Raw genomic sequence first — 14,974 nt, 5'->3', positions numbered from 1 at the left:
GCTCCCACAACTGTAAACCTCTGCGTAAATGACTGCCATAAATCCTGCTAAAACCCACATATACTTCTGCCATATTCCTGGTGACAGCTGATTATTTCTGCAGTGTGTGTTCACAGCTACTCTGTATTAATCTGGAATCAAAGAGCATGTCACCGGTGTGTGTGTGTGTGTGTGTGTTAATTCAGATGATCTGCAGTGATAACAAAGGAGTCGTTAAATAGCTAGACAAACTGAAATGAATACACTCACTGAGCACTTCTCACCCAACATTGACACCAATTTATGGACTGATTTTTTATAATTTGGAAGAGAATCTCTGCAGTTTTAGTCGCAGAGTTTATTCAAAAAATATTTGCTAAAAAAAATTGAAAAGTTTTTATGTCTAAATACGTAAGACACAAAATGTGCTGGATTAAATTATGCAAATAGTGGGAGAAGTTTTAAAAACTTTTTTTTTGTCTAATATCCATTCTTCAACCACTTTTAAATTGGAACTTGGAGAGAGATTCATTTCTCTCAGTTCTGTAGGAAAACATAAATGTACAGTAGACCTGGAGACTTAGAGTTACAGGGTTGATAAAGGGTCTGGAAACTTCATAATTACATGAAAACTTGTTCCAATATGTTCTTTGGAGTTCACAGCTTGAGAGTCATCATGGAAAATAAAACTGTGGACAGAGCAGGAGCTTTTCAATGTGTTTAAAATCCTGGGATTAAAGGTCTAAGATGCAAATTCCCAAAACTGAAATAATATTTACATAACTATCCTCCATCCATGCAGAGGTTTCTGTCTCATCTGAAAAGGGAATAGGGTTTTATTCATTTTGTCATTAACAGCTAGCCTCCATATGCTAACAGAGAGCAATGGGAGACGTCTACCATGTTCTCCGGTTTTACATCAGTTGCCAGAACTGCCCCATATTTATTTTTCGGTAACATATTTAAACTCTGGGATAAGAGGAGAAGTGATTCAGAAAGAAAATCAGTGACCTGCCCTGCCGTCCCACCTGAGTGAAGGTATGAATGGTTATATTTCAGGCAAAAGAACAAAAAAGAGAGCTATAAACCAGTGTTGTGGATTTCATTTGATATGATAATGTCACCTTTTGTGATTTTTTAATTATACTATGCAATAGTATAATTAAAATTTGTTGGGGTTTTATACGTTACTCCTCTAGATCCACTTTGAAGTAGGATGCTTATTATCAAACCTTTTGAGAAACAAAGACTCATTTCCTGTGAGCAAATGGCATCACAATGAGGATGATTGATAATGTAAACCTTGTTGCAGTTCAAGTGGCACAACTGATGTTTCCTTTAATTGGAAGAACAATTCCTGTACCTACAAGCTGTAAAACATGTCACCCAGAAACTTCTGCAAAAAAAATGTTGGTTTTATTCACACAAACATTTTATCAAACAACTGGATGTTTCTATCTGGGTTTCACTCTAAACTATCATTTGCCTTTGGAACTCTTGAGCAGTAGCTTTGTTCTGGAATTACTTTCTTCATCATTGGTGCCAGTTAAGCTATTCAGAAGTCCTCATTCAGATTTGACCTTCACATCCTGTAAAATGAAGCGTTCCTCCAAGGCAGCCCGTCTCATAGAGGAACATGCTGTGACTCCTTTATGAAAGCATCCTGCACAGTCCGGCACAATCAGGTCAGCCGAGAGACGAGCTCCGGTTCCAAGGGATCAAATGTGAGATTAGACTGGAAACAGCTCCAGGTAGCATCAGTCAGACTGTCACACCTGGACCTGAAATAACGAAACAAAAAGTGTTCTGGCATGTGATTTATCTTTAACCAGAACCTTAGGATTTATTCTACTGCAGGGAGGGAAACTCTATGACCACCAGAAGTGTGTTTATCAAGACTAATAAAATAAGCAGTTGTCACGGTAGATACGGGCTTTCATCTCAGGGTGGCATGTCAGAAAATGTTACTTTTTAGCTGCTCTGTTACATATATTTGCTTATTGTTTCCTACACTACACATTTATCTGAAAGTTAAATGTTCAGATAACTTTTCATTTGTGTGAGGTAGTGTCATCATTGGGTCAAAAAAGGTGGAAAGAAGCAGCATCAGCAGCCTTCACTGTAAAAACATGTCACCAAGTAATCTTGGTCTAAACATTAAAAATTCAAAGCTTCTCTTTGTGATAAAATGTCAAGTAGTCTATTTTACAATGTATATATATATTTTTTTTAAAAATTGTAATTTATGGAACCCTTTTCTGTCTATAATAATCTAAGTTTACGTCAGATTAATATTTTTTAGCTCTTGTTGCATCTTGACAGAAAATCCAGGTGACTGCATGTGTTCATTTACATCAGGACCTGTTGATAAAAACAATCAATTTAAATTATAATAAAGTATGTAGATGTAAAAATATCACATGTCATCCTAAATAAAACCAAAAATGAACACAAATGACAGCAGCAGTCTGGGTCATCAGGAGACGGGCAGCTGCACACTGAGCTCATCCTTCCTGGTTTTTATGGCTCATATCCTTCCTAATGTGTCCAGACCACAACATCAGCATCATCCTAATCACTCCACTTCTCTCTGCTTACTTTTAAGCAGAAAGCCATTCAACTGCCATAATAACTTCTTCCTGTTGTGCTTCACCTTAAGCAAGTTTTCAGCTACATCCGTTTCAGTGTCAGACCTCAGTCAGAACATTGTGCATTCAGCTGGTGCCAGAGTCTTAATTTTTGATGAAAATCCATTGATACTGATATACTGAGAGAGACTCAGTGCTATAGATAAGGTATTTAATTTGCAAAGATGGAGAACATGTTTTTAAAACATTAAAACCATATTTTGAGCCTGCAGAAAGAAGCTTTTTTTCTGCTGGGTGTAGAAATAAAAATAACCACTCTCATAATTTCTGCATGAAATTATTTCTCTGAACTCTGAATTAAATTTTATGCCTGAGGCTTCAGAACCATTTTTAATGGGAACCCCTCTGGGTTGTTCCACCATTGTCCTCCTTTCTGATCCCTACCATCTTCTTTCTGTGCTCAAGTTGTTTCTCCCTTCAAGATAAAAACAGAGACAAGACTTTGGTTGAAAACAAACATCAATCTAAACCGCCTGAATGTAAACTCAGGTACATTTTGGGTACGAAAAGCCAAACTTTACCTGCAGCTTTTAGTCCTATGTGACCTCAGAGCTGAAGGATAAAGTAAAATGTTAAACTGTAACTTCAAAGCATGTCTGTGTGAAGCAGTTACAGCATTTCCTTTGAAGACAGGCAATGACTGATAAAAGACAAAAAAGAGACTAAAGAATTTAATACTTAAGGCAGAAACCCGAATGATCTTTCAGCCTTGTACCGGCAAGAAAACTGTGCTGAAATCAGTCAGACAGCTTGTTCAATTTGGGGATGAATACATTTAAATCAAAATCCTAAATTATTTACCTGATGCTAAGTACATAGGAGGGAATGTGTTAGCTACCATCATTTTAGCTGTTTTTTGTAGCACATGGTTGGTCCATATGTTGCTCTGTGAAAATCTGATTGGTTCAACTTTCCTTTATTTGGAGGATTTATTGAGGTTAATTAAAAGTAGAAGCACTGTTTGAGCTTCTGTCATGCATTTTATCCACCGGAGATATTTTCAGTCCTAAAAAAATGTGTTTTGATGGTATTAAAATAATTCTAAGTTTTAAAGTTTTGTCAGTTTGCAAAGCCTGTTTTATTGAGCTTTTTTGTAAAGAAGGCTGAGGGGAAACCTGAACCACGGGGAGCAATCAGCGCGTGTCTACTTGAGACTTTGGCAGCTCTGGTTAGTATGGAGATTGGGAGCTGGAGGTTAAATGAGGAGACAGCCTTTCCTTTTGGGTAGAAAAAAACAGGGATCTGCCTTGGCTTCTGACTATCTGAAATATTAACAAGGCTGGGGACTGTGCAGCAGCTGCACACCCCTGGCCTCTGCATAACATTGAGACACAAAGGCTGCATGAAGACGAGGCTGTAAAGAGAACAAAAAAACTGAGTGGGGAAGAGAGTGAGTGATGGATATTACAATAAAAATTACTTTATTTGTGCAGAAAAAAAAAATAGAGTAGTGACGGAACAGGTTACTAACATTAAATGTTGAATAGATTTCTTGTGCCAAGTGTAGTGCTAAGCAGAAAATCAATCAGTAATTTAAAGCTGATTATAATTTAGTGCAATGTCTGCATGAGTCACACTGAGCTCATCTTTTTGTTGCAGTTTGATGCAACCATCTTGTAACCCGAGCTGGCACCAGGAAAAAGCAAACGTTCAGGAGTGTCAAAGTTTCCAGGAGCACAAACGGCTTTTAAATCCACACAGGTCACATTTCTGCAGGAATCAAATGAATAGAAACTAAGGAAAAATTTCAGAATATTAGAATTATATCAAAGGAAGATGTAAATATTCATACACTAATCAGGCCGAGGCCGACTGTCTTATTTTAACTTTGTCTGATTCATTATTTTTATTTCAAAGATTGTGACAAAAAGTTCTGAAGGTTCTTTAAAAGGGATCATTCTTAATTCTATAAAATTAGGAAGATTAAATGTCATTCCCTTCAAGGTTTTCCAACCAAAACAATGCTGAAGTTTTAATATGCTAGATTCATTTTTTAAGCATTTGATTCTGTTCCCAAGTAATATACAATCAACTGGCTCACATGACTTTGAGGTGACCTTGCTCTCGTTGGATGCATGAGGACAGAATATTCTGATTACTCTCATAAAATCTGCAGCGACTCTGATTTGCATTTTTACCAAACTAAATGTCAGTAGTATTGTGAACTCCAGAGGAGAAATGTAGCAAAATATGGAGCCATAACTGTGTCCACAAGTACAAACAAAATTTACATTGCAGTTTCATTATTTTCTGGAGTGAATAAATCACAACTTGAACTTGCTTTCTGCATATCTCACAATTTTTTTCTTGTTTTGTTTCAAATTTGATTTTCTCCTCTGACCAGCTAAGGTGAAATAAAGCAACTAAGTAGTTTGATATCTCAGTAAAGAAAGCAGTCAGGGCTCGGGATGCTCTGGAGAGGAAAGGTCTTCTCATGTATACAAGGAGACGGGGCCAAATGAGGCCAGTTGATTGCTATTCTCACATGTGGCATCGTGCAGAGAAAGACAAGGCCAGTGCCAAAAAAAAATCTATACACGGCAAAGAGAGACTGAAGCTGTGTGTGTGTGTGAAAGAGAGAGAGAGGAGAGAGAAAAGTACACAAGGAGACATGGGCTGAAATTCATTCTCTGGTCCTCCCAATCACAAAACACACACACACATCTTCACACACTCATATTGTCACAAAGCCATCCCATTCTTTTCAAAGATGATTTAAAAAGAGATTAATACAGAGAGGCTGATTTCTCTGCAGTCTCCCGTTGCCATGGTGACATGGAATTTTGTCACTTCCTCCCCCCTCCATCTCATGGCCACATCATCAAATCAACACGTAGGTTGAGTCCCGAGCGCAAGGACAAGCTAACTCTATGCCTTTTACTTTCCCTGCAGGTTACAGTGAAACGAAGCGTTGAGTCGCAATGTTGCCGTTTTTCAGTTTGCTTAATTGTTAAACCGTGAAGTGAAGACAAAAACTGGAGTTTTGAATTGAAAAATGGAAGAAATTTGTTGGCTTGCTTCACATGATACAATTTACCATAAAAACACCGGAACAACAACAAGGACACTCCTGTTATCTCACCTTTTGTCTCGTCTCCTTTTGGGCAAAGACAAGTTGGATGCAGAAAGAGGCGAGATCTTATCTCATCTGCTGCCGTCGATGTCCAGAAACATTAAGTGTAGATACTAGTGAACTGAAAAAAAATGATCATGCTTAAATTCATTATGAGAGACACACGCATGGCAGGAAATGTTAGCTCTGAGAAGGCAGAAATGAAAGAATCAAGCAAGGAACTACGATAAAGCAGGAGGATAAATACTGAGGCAGGGGTGGGAAAAGAGTCAGAGGTGATGTGGAACAGCTGTGGCACAATGAAAGCAAATAAACTGAACGAGAGGCAAATTAACACAAAGGGAGCTAAACTAAGACTCAAAATTATAAAACGCAGCATAAAGATTAACAGATCCGACAGAAAAAACATGAATAAACCAACAAGCCAAACAAAGGAATGAACTAATAAGGCAATATGTAGGATCATAACAGAACAGAAACTGAAGTATTGATTGAAATGCATCAGTAAAAGGTCAGATAAAAACATTAAAAGAAAGCAAGTTGGTAATTCTAAAAATATTTATAATAAATTTCCCTCTACTTGTTGGGAGGTAGAGTATCAGACAGTTGGCTGAAGCATCTGACAGTAAAAGTGAAAGAAATGTGACCAAGTCTTCACATGTTTGTGTTTAGCACAACTCCACGTAATTTATTCTAGATTTATCCCAATTAGTGAGCTAATTGGTCACTTTCTCGTTCCAGATCATCCAGTTTAAAAAAAAAAAAATTCTAACATGTTAAAACATCATGCCGATTTCTGTATTTTTTTTCTTTACAGTTGAAGATCACCTTAAAGTCTCCATGACAAGTTAAACGCGGCTTGATCATGGAAAAGATCTTCCAGTGAATATCGCAGCAGACAGCACAGCTGAGCCTCTGCACAATTTGGAAGAGTAGTGATCAACTCCAGCTGGTAAGTTAGATCTGCTGGGAGAGCAGCACTTTGTGGAGGATGTTTATGCATAACACAGATGTACAGCTCACCGATTTATTTGGCATGGAGCGTTTGCTGCAGCTAAACCAGTGGGAAACTGAAAAGGAGAAATAAACTCCTGTAAAATAAATACATTAATAAGTTCAACACTATAAATGTATTTCTTTACATTTGGAGTATAAAATAAGTTTAAAAGCCTTGTTACAACCCCACCCTGAAACCCCTAAAGTAAGTTCTGGCACCGGGCTTTAACATAAAACAAAAAGTAATCTGAACAGTTGATGTCAGTAACCAAAAATAATTTTACAATTCTGAAAAAACACTACAGGAGTTTTATCCTGTAGTGTTTTTTATTTTCTGGCCAAAATAAAAAACAAAACACCCCCATATAACTATAACACAACCACTTTCAACAGAAAACAGTTTGCAACAAAAATGACAGAATCCCTACCAGCTTCCACTGTGAACAGAAACACTTCTTAGACAATTATTCACCAAAATGCTCAGTTCAGTCCCCACAAACGGCCAGCTCTCAAACAGGATCACGTCAGGTCAAGACCCAGGACAAAAGAAAACGGGATCCAGCATCTCCAGCATGCAGCTCTTTATAAGGCGGCTGATGAACTGCAACACACTTCACCTGCAGCAGCCAGGCAGAACTGAAACAGAGAGACACGGAGCTCTTTCAGAAAGAGAAACCTGCTTAAAGGTTTTTATTCAATATGACAAACGAGCCTCGTTTGAATATGATTGTAAATATTTGTCATGCTGAAGCATCATCTTGCAATATTTCATGTTTTCCTTGGTTTACACAAAAGGGCTGATGGAGCTTTAAAGAGGAATGTTGATAATATGAAAAGAAAAATGGTATTCTACGTGAATAAGAACTAAAATTGTCCTGGAGCATTAGAGGTAACGAAATGTAAAGCAACAAAAAGCTCTTTTTTTTCACCTGAGAAAGCAGGTTCACTTTTGCCTTTCTTATATTTTCATTTCAGAAACTAAGAATTTTACAACCTTGAAAAAGCACCACATCATTTTTTACGAGTTTCATCGCACAACCTCCCCGCTGTAAAATTTAACAAAGGCTTTCTTAGGACCTGGACTTCTTAAAAGCTTAAAACACAGTTATTCAGTGTTTCCTGAGGAGAAATAAATGTGTTTAAGATCTTTTCAGAGATCGCATCAAACCTGAGATTAAGTCTTTATATTTACCGACATGCCAGCCTCATATTTAGGAGTATATGATGATTTTTCTGCTGTGGTCTATGCTCAAGCTTAGACGATAATTATTAGGCAATTTGTTGTGTTTGAACACAACCAATACATACATTACCAAGTTTGTAAAATGTAAAACTAGCAAATCAGAGCCTGTACTTAATACTCCATGAAGCCCAGTTGGATTTAACCTCTAAAGCATAAACGTCTCTGCAGGTAAAACTCCAGACTCAAAGTTACTGCCCTGCCTGTTTCTCATTACTTCCAGAGTTTAGAGAAACAAGCCAGATGAGGTAACTGGATCTCATACTTTATGAATGATGCCAGAAGTGCTGCCTCAGCCCATCATTTCAGGGGTTAATGGCTTTTAGTAGTGACAAGAAGAACTCTGACCATGCGTGTCAGAGCGAGCGCATAACCAGACACGGCAGCGTGACTTCATCAGGGCAGAGCGGCACAAGGAGAGAGACGAGAGAGAGAGGGTCAAAAAGAGAGACGGGGTGACGGGAGGAGTCCTGTTTGGGGACATATGTCGCTAACAGTGAGTCATCTTTACACCACAAACAAATCCGATTTTTCTTTCCTGCCCCCAGCAACTCCTATAATTGACTCCTTTTGGACGCAGGTTCCATTTTGTGCCTTAGAAGATGAGACGGGTTTCTTTCTTTGTATTTCTCCCCTGGTTTCTCTTTCATCCTGTGAAGTATCTGCAGGAAGTGATGAACAGTGCTTTTTTTTAAAAAAAAAAAGAATGGATGCTTATCTATTATTGAACAGCAGTCAGCAGGAGCTTTCGGATGCTAAAATAAATATGACAGCGCTGGAGAGATTTGCAGAGATCCTGAACTAAGCCCTTTCAGGCTCATAGGTTTCTGAGCTCTCGATTTAACAGGGAAGTAAAACTTGTGTGCTGGAAACGTGATAAATAACATGCTCCTTTTGTTGAACATTAGCATTTCAAATCAGGGGAATAAAACCTTTCATGTTTTTGGATACGCACTCTTGACGGATGGCTGAAAGGAAAATCACTGTAATCACTTCTGAGTTTTTAAATCATTTTTATGCCTTTTGGCTTCCCTGATAAATCATTCTTCAGACTCTGCATGTTGTTCTACCAGCTAAAGACACAATAAAGGAAACATGCTTCAGTTTCAGGGATTCATACACTTGGACATGATATCATGATTAATGTGGAATTGAACTTGCGTTCAGAAATACGACACGCTCTCTGGACAAGTTGTCAACTCGATGCGAGTCAAGAGAATTATTATTAGGACAATTTACCACGTTTCTGTTTTTCTGTCGCAAATGATGACGTTCATTTGAATCAATAAATCGAGATTTAAACCATTCAATAAGCTGAGATAAAACTTTACTGTCCACCAATAGACAGTTTTCTTCAGTTCTCCAACCATAAAATAAAACACAATATGAACAATTTGACCACATCCTGTCAGAAAGGTGTGTAATGTACTTTATAACATTAATGTTATCTGTGTGAGAGTTTTTGCATTAAATGTTAAAAGTGTTTAGCAGCTGTATTAAGCCTCACATCATCTTGGTGTCGGATGATTTGGAAACTAAATCCAGCCGGTAATCCTTTCTTTATATGAGTGCTATCCTCAAACTGTTCCATTTGTTGTTTTTTCCAATAAATTAGTAACTATTTTAGTGCCAGGTGTTGAAAAGACAGAGAAGCAAAGCATTTTCCCCTGAAGAACTTCAGTCCTACAGTAAGATTAAACTGATGAGATTTTTTTAAAAAAAAGAAATGTCAGGGTTACTTAAGTCACTTCCTACATAGCTTCATAAATACTTTAATATTCACTCACTTTTTCATGCAGGTGGATGTATTATTCCGATCCGTCGTGAGTGTTGGCAATGCCAGCAACATTATAAACGACTGCTGTGTGTATTTCCATACTAATTTCATAATCAGTACATCTGAAGCAGCAGCTGAGGATGTATGTTTATCTGGGGCTCAGGTATGCTAATGCAATGCAAAGGCTTGGAAACCACAGAGAAGACGTTGTTTTAACTCTGAAGGCCATCGTTTTACAGTCTAATTAAAGTGAAAATACTTTTTAAAAAGCCACCAATCTACCCAAAGGAAAACATACATTTAGCTTAAGGACAGACCATTGATATAATGTTTAGATAAATTACAAAAAATTCATTTAAAAGCAACATGTAAGCCTCAGTTAGCATGCTAAAGGCTAACGTGCAATGTGAAAAGACTGAAGAGTTTTAGTTTTTCTGTACAGTTGCCTGACTAACAGTGGTTTGGTTTTGCAGTTAGTAAGTGGCCCACACACTCCTCTACACACCAACACAGCTTCATGCTGGGCCATCAGTCTGACAGCCAAAGTTTGGTCACCAGAGCTGACCAAGATTTCTGCACTGCAATAAATTAATACGTCTAGTTATTGTTGTGAAAGCATGTTGAAATGCACTTCTCAATTTTATGTTTAAATTAAAGACCTTCTGCTTACTTCCCTTTCTATCTGTACTTTCCGTATATTTCCAGCAAACACACCAGTTTCTCATTAACCAATTCCTTTTTATAAACATTTCCCAGCTTCACTTTGGAAGTCCTCCCTTAATTGTGTCTCATTGTTTTGAGATAAAAGCCAGATTCTAACATCTTTCTGTCTGGCATTGATTTCTAAGTTTGGTTGTGTTATGACTGCTCTAAACTGCTTTTATCTCCGTTTAGAGCAGTCTCTTTCAATCACGTCAGTTAGGACACAGTTTGTGGCAGCGGGTTTTTACGAACACACACAGAAAGTCAGAGAGCTAATCTGTGAGATGAAGAGACAAGAATGTTTGGATCCTTTAGCTTTAATCCTCATTGGAAACTGAAGTTTTTTATTTAAGAAACTTGCTGTGTGGACATGCACTGATCTGACAGCTCAGAGAAATCTTTCTGCGGCTTAATACTTTTCTTACTTTAACTTGAAATAAGAATTTTTTTTTCAGATACGCAAACATCACACTCCCCAACTGCTAATGAGCAAGTTGTCTTTTTTCCTGTTCCTCACAAAACCTTTTATTTTTCTCAGTCTTAGGGATTTTAATGTTTTGATCAGTGACTTTCACTTTAAATAATGATTGATATTTTATAGAAATAGATAAAATATTTTATGAGACAAGTGTAACTGTGATACAAATTTTTATATATATATATATATATATATATATATCTCAATGGGAACCAAAACTCAAGACTGTGCAGCTAAAAATGTCACTTTATCATTTTGTAGTCTTGGTTGTTTTAACACCCAAACAATTCCAGGTGAGAAAAGGGAGCATGTCACCGGAGAACATTTCATTTCAACCAAATGTCACCTCACACTGAGATAAATGGTATTTTATAACCATTTTTTATTTATTTTTTTTTTATGTCAACATGGCAGTCCTGGTTGTCTGCATGCATTTTTAGAAGAAATGTTGCTTTTGGGTTACAGGTTTAGGGTAAGGCGTGTGATGGTTGGGCTGTAGGAATGAACGCAAGTCAATACAAAGTCCTTGTGAAGATAGAAAGAGATACTGTTTGTGTAGCGTAGCATAGTTGTGTGTGCGCAAGTTGTAAGGATGTTACAATGATGAGGAGAGTAATAACCTCACTGCATTTGATTCCCATGGGGCCTATGGGCCCTAAAAGTCATGTCCTCTTGGCCCCCAAAGGCTCCAGCAGGCAGAGGTAACAGGTCGGCAGTGAAACCAGGCCAGAGACGTTCAGGGGAAGAGACAGACTTTAAAACCTGCCCCATGTTCCCCAGAGCAGGTGAACACCGGCAGCCAGGTGGCTGCAAAGCCTCCTGCAGCAGAGCAATCAGCATCAAGGAGGAGGAAACCTCCTGAAGGCCGGAAACCTGTCAGCCAGGCAACGGCTGACCACAGCCACCAGGAGCAGTCAGGCAGGAGTCCAGACATTCGGATACTGAGATAGATGTGAACGTATTATTCTGTGCTGACTAGATCTAACTGCGGTAAAGAACCGGGACTCTAGTGACACCTGGAGCGCTAATCGCTAAAGGCTCAAAAGGATCTGAGTTGAGTTGTATCTCAACTGAGATCTCTGCCATCTCAGTTGAGATACAACTGAGATGGCAGAGAGAGGAGAAAGACAGAATTTGTGCCGGCGGAGGTTGATGGCAGAGGGCGACAGAGATCATGACATAAAGACAAGATGTCTGACCGTCGGAGCTACATGGAGTCGGACTCCAACCAGGAACCAGATCCGTTTCCAGTGACCCACAGGCTGCAGCAGAATCCCAATACAAACACCTGCAATGAACAGCTAACAATACATGAATCATTTCTAATTTGACTGTGTTGCGTAAAAAACACTAATGTTTATGTGTACATTGTGAAGAAAACCTCTTGAAAAACTGTTAGATTTCTGTTTCTGCTGTCAGAAACCTTTTATTCACATTCTGGACCAATTTCAGCTTTTCACTTTTTATTTGATTTCTTCCATCACAGCAAGAATCAAACATTCTTAATTACTTGCAAAAAACATTTTTATTCTAAAATACTAAATATACAATTTTTAAGATAAAAATTTACATCTTGCAGTTTAATTACATTAAGAACTATACATTTTGCAGAGTGCTGTTATTTGTAACTTTAAGGTAATATAATAGTCTAACCTTGCTGAACTCGAACCTTTAGTGCTGTAAATTATCCCACTGAGGCAAATAGTTTGACCTTTAATTATTGCACTCCCTCATTTTGATTTCCAGTGACGCGACGTGTTAGTCACATTTACAGATCCTTGATAGAAGTTTTTTTCTGTACAATCAAGTCGGCTGTACAGTCTTTTAAAGCGCCTTCAACCCTTTTGCTCTCCAGCTAACGAAGATTATCTAATCACTCTTTTAGTGCCATTTTAATTGTGTGGACCTTTAATGTGCAAACAGAAATCCTCAGTGGAGAAAGCACACAAAAAACAAAAGCATTTAAAAGAGGGAAGAGGGAAAAACAACAGAGCTGTAAATTTAAGTTCAAACGGGCATTTGGCCACAGCAGGAAAAAACACCTTCCTTAAAAAAGGATTTTTATGGTTTTCCTGCCCATTTGAAGTTTAAAACTAGGCAGTGACATGTTGCTTAAATCACTCTTGACCTCATCATGTCGCAGCAGCATAGTTAAAGCACCGGTCGGCTGATTTACAAGAGTTCATGAGGAACAACTCAGGAGCTCTTTGCTAGAAAGGCGAATATTCATGTTGGAGAAATTCAGTCGACCAAAATCATGTTTGACCAACATTTTACAGCATTAAAACCTGAACTGGCTCCACTTGCTCAAAGCTTAATAACTTTGATAAAAAAAAGAATCAAAGGAAACTTTAATGCTCAGTATAATCCAAATTAATGTTGTGTAAAATAAACTAATTTTCTCAATGTTTAAGTCACACAAAGCAAAAAACAAGATAATAATGCCACTTCTCATGCATCTTTTTTTCTATTTTCCCATTAACTTCCATCTGTCCCCCCATATTTAACCTTCTCCTGTACCTTCCTCTCCCCCGTCACGTTTTCTGCCTCCCATTGTTTATTTTCTGCCCTGAAGCCTCTGAGGACTAAATTTAGCCGGTGATTCTTCTGGAGGGATCAGCGCCCGTGCTGCTTTCAGAGGATGCCCTCGGTGTTTGCAGGAAGCCGCTCGGTCTAATCTCATTTTTTACGGTGCGAGTCTCCTGTTGGAATATCTTTAAAGTTTACACATGGTGAAAGCAAAGTTGCACAACAATGCAAAGTGGAGGCTGAACTGGAGACATTTCGAAAGAGATTAACAAGAAACAAATGAGTTTTTTTTTTTAAAAGCTTCTCTCCATTTATCTAGCTAGTCCAACAATGCACACGAGGAAATGATGCAAATCATCTCTCTTTGCAGATATTTACATTTAATTACCTCATTCTTGGTAAACTGTGAAGGGCTTCTGCATTGTTCCTCCTTCTAGCCCATCATTCCTGTTTTTGGGTGTATGATGGAGCCAAAGAAAGCTTCAGCTCTGCTGTGTAAGCTGCCTGTGAGCTAAAACCCACTGGAGGGGGTAAAACACTCCAGAATATTCCAGCAGGCGGATCTATGCAAGCTTTACCCAATTTCCTCCTGCAGGTTTTGTCAGTACTCTGTTTTTTATTCATTTTATTCACCACTGATTTAAGCCTTGAAGGGCCAGGAGAGCTTGCAGCCACACCTCTTTGTCATATACAGTACTTACACTGATCTCTGGAGCCTACCTTGATGTTTTGAAGATGATTGGTCAGCAATGCTGGTAGCGGCTTCCCTCGTGTGCTGGATTATTGATTAAGCAACTGGCAGAACTCTGTGTGGTCAGCAGTAAACTGGACATCACAGGAAACTTTCTTCAGAGTCCTGAAGAGCAAAGAGTTAATACCTTCAGAGCTCTGCTGGGATGAACTGTAACCGTTAATGTGACAAGTTGATTGCTGGAGTGAAGAACTTTTCTCTCTTGAAGTGAGGAGGATCTTTGGCAAGTTTGCAAAAACTAAATTCCCAGATGCGTTTTGGTTGATGTTTGTGGTCTGGGTTTAACAGTCGATTGGAAATTAACTTTAATTTTAAGGTAAGCTCATGTCACGGACAATCTAGTCGCTCACAAACCACATTAATCAAATTCCATTTTCTATCACTTAGCTGCAGTTAATAGGTTTATGTCAGTTAAACTCCTCGTGTGTATTCATGGCAGCCATTAGCAATTTGCAGTAGTTCCTGTGCTGTTAATCAGTTTCATGTGAACTGATGAAGCTCTCACTGCTCTGAATATTGCATTGCAGCAGACTCCACAGGCTGGCAGGTAATTGGTTTCTTTTATTGGCAAATTTAGGTTTTAAATGTGATTCATATCCTTCACCCTGTGGGCTTTTTTTTTTTTTAAGTTGGGCCAATAATAATTATTTTTAGCTCAGTGATATTATTAAATGCCTCTTATTCTCTGACCTGATCCATTAAAAATCATTTTCACAAACTGACATTTGTAACGGCAGAATTAAAGTCAAAACCTTTTTTTTAAACTTGCTCTCCCTCCCATAAATGATTAATTTACTCTTC

General features: G+C 38.2%; 1 long non-coding RNA gene across 2 annotated transcripts; it reads right to left on the bottom strand.

Annotated features, from left to right (window-relative positions):
- Nucleotides 1-1,373: 1,373 nt before the first annotated feature.
- LOC103137189 (uncharacterized) lies at nt 1,374-7,253 on the bottom strand. Of its 2 annotated transcripts, XR_476096.2 has the most exons (4): nt 7,125-7,253; nt 6,724-6,770; nt 5,710-5,821; nt 1,374-1,760 (listed from the first exon to the last, which is right to left on the bottom strand). It is a non-coding gene; the product is annotated as an uncharacterized LOC103137189 (long non-coding RNA). The 2 variants fall into 2 exon arrangements; XR_001661926.1 differs by lacking the exons at nt 6,724-6,770; nt 7,125-7,253 and having other exon boundaries at nt 5,710-5,934.
- Nucleotides 7,254-14,974: the final 7,721 nt, after the last annotated feature.

Source organism: Poecilia formosa, unplaced genomic scaffold (assembly GCF_000485575.1).
Source record: "Poecilia formosa unplaced genomic scaffold, Poecilia_formosa-5.1.2 Scaffold38, whole genome shotgun sequence".
NCBI lineage: Eukaryota > Metazoa > Chordata > Actinopteri > Cyprinodontiformes > Poeciliidae > Poecilia > Poecilia formosa.
Note: the sequence above shows the minus strand (reverse complement) of the source record. Positions and strands in the feature narration are given on the sequence as shown.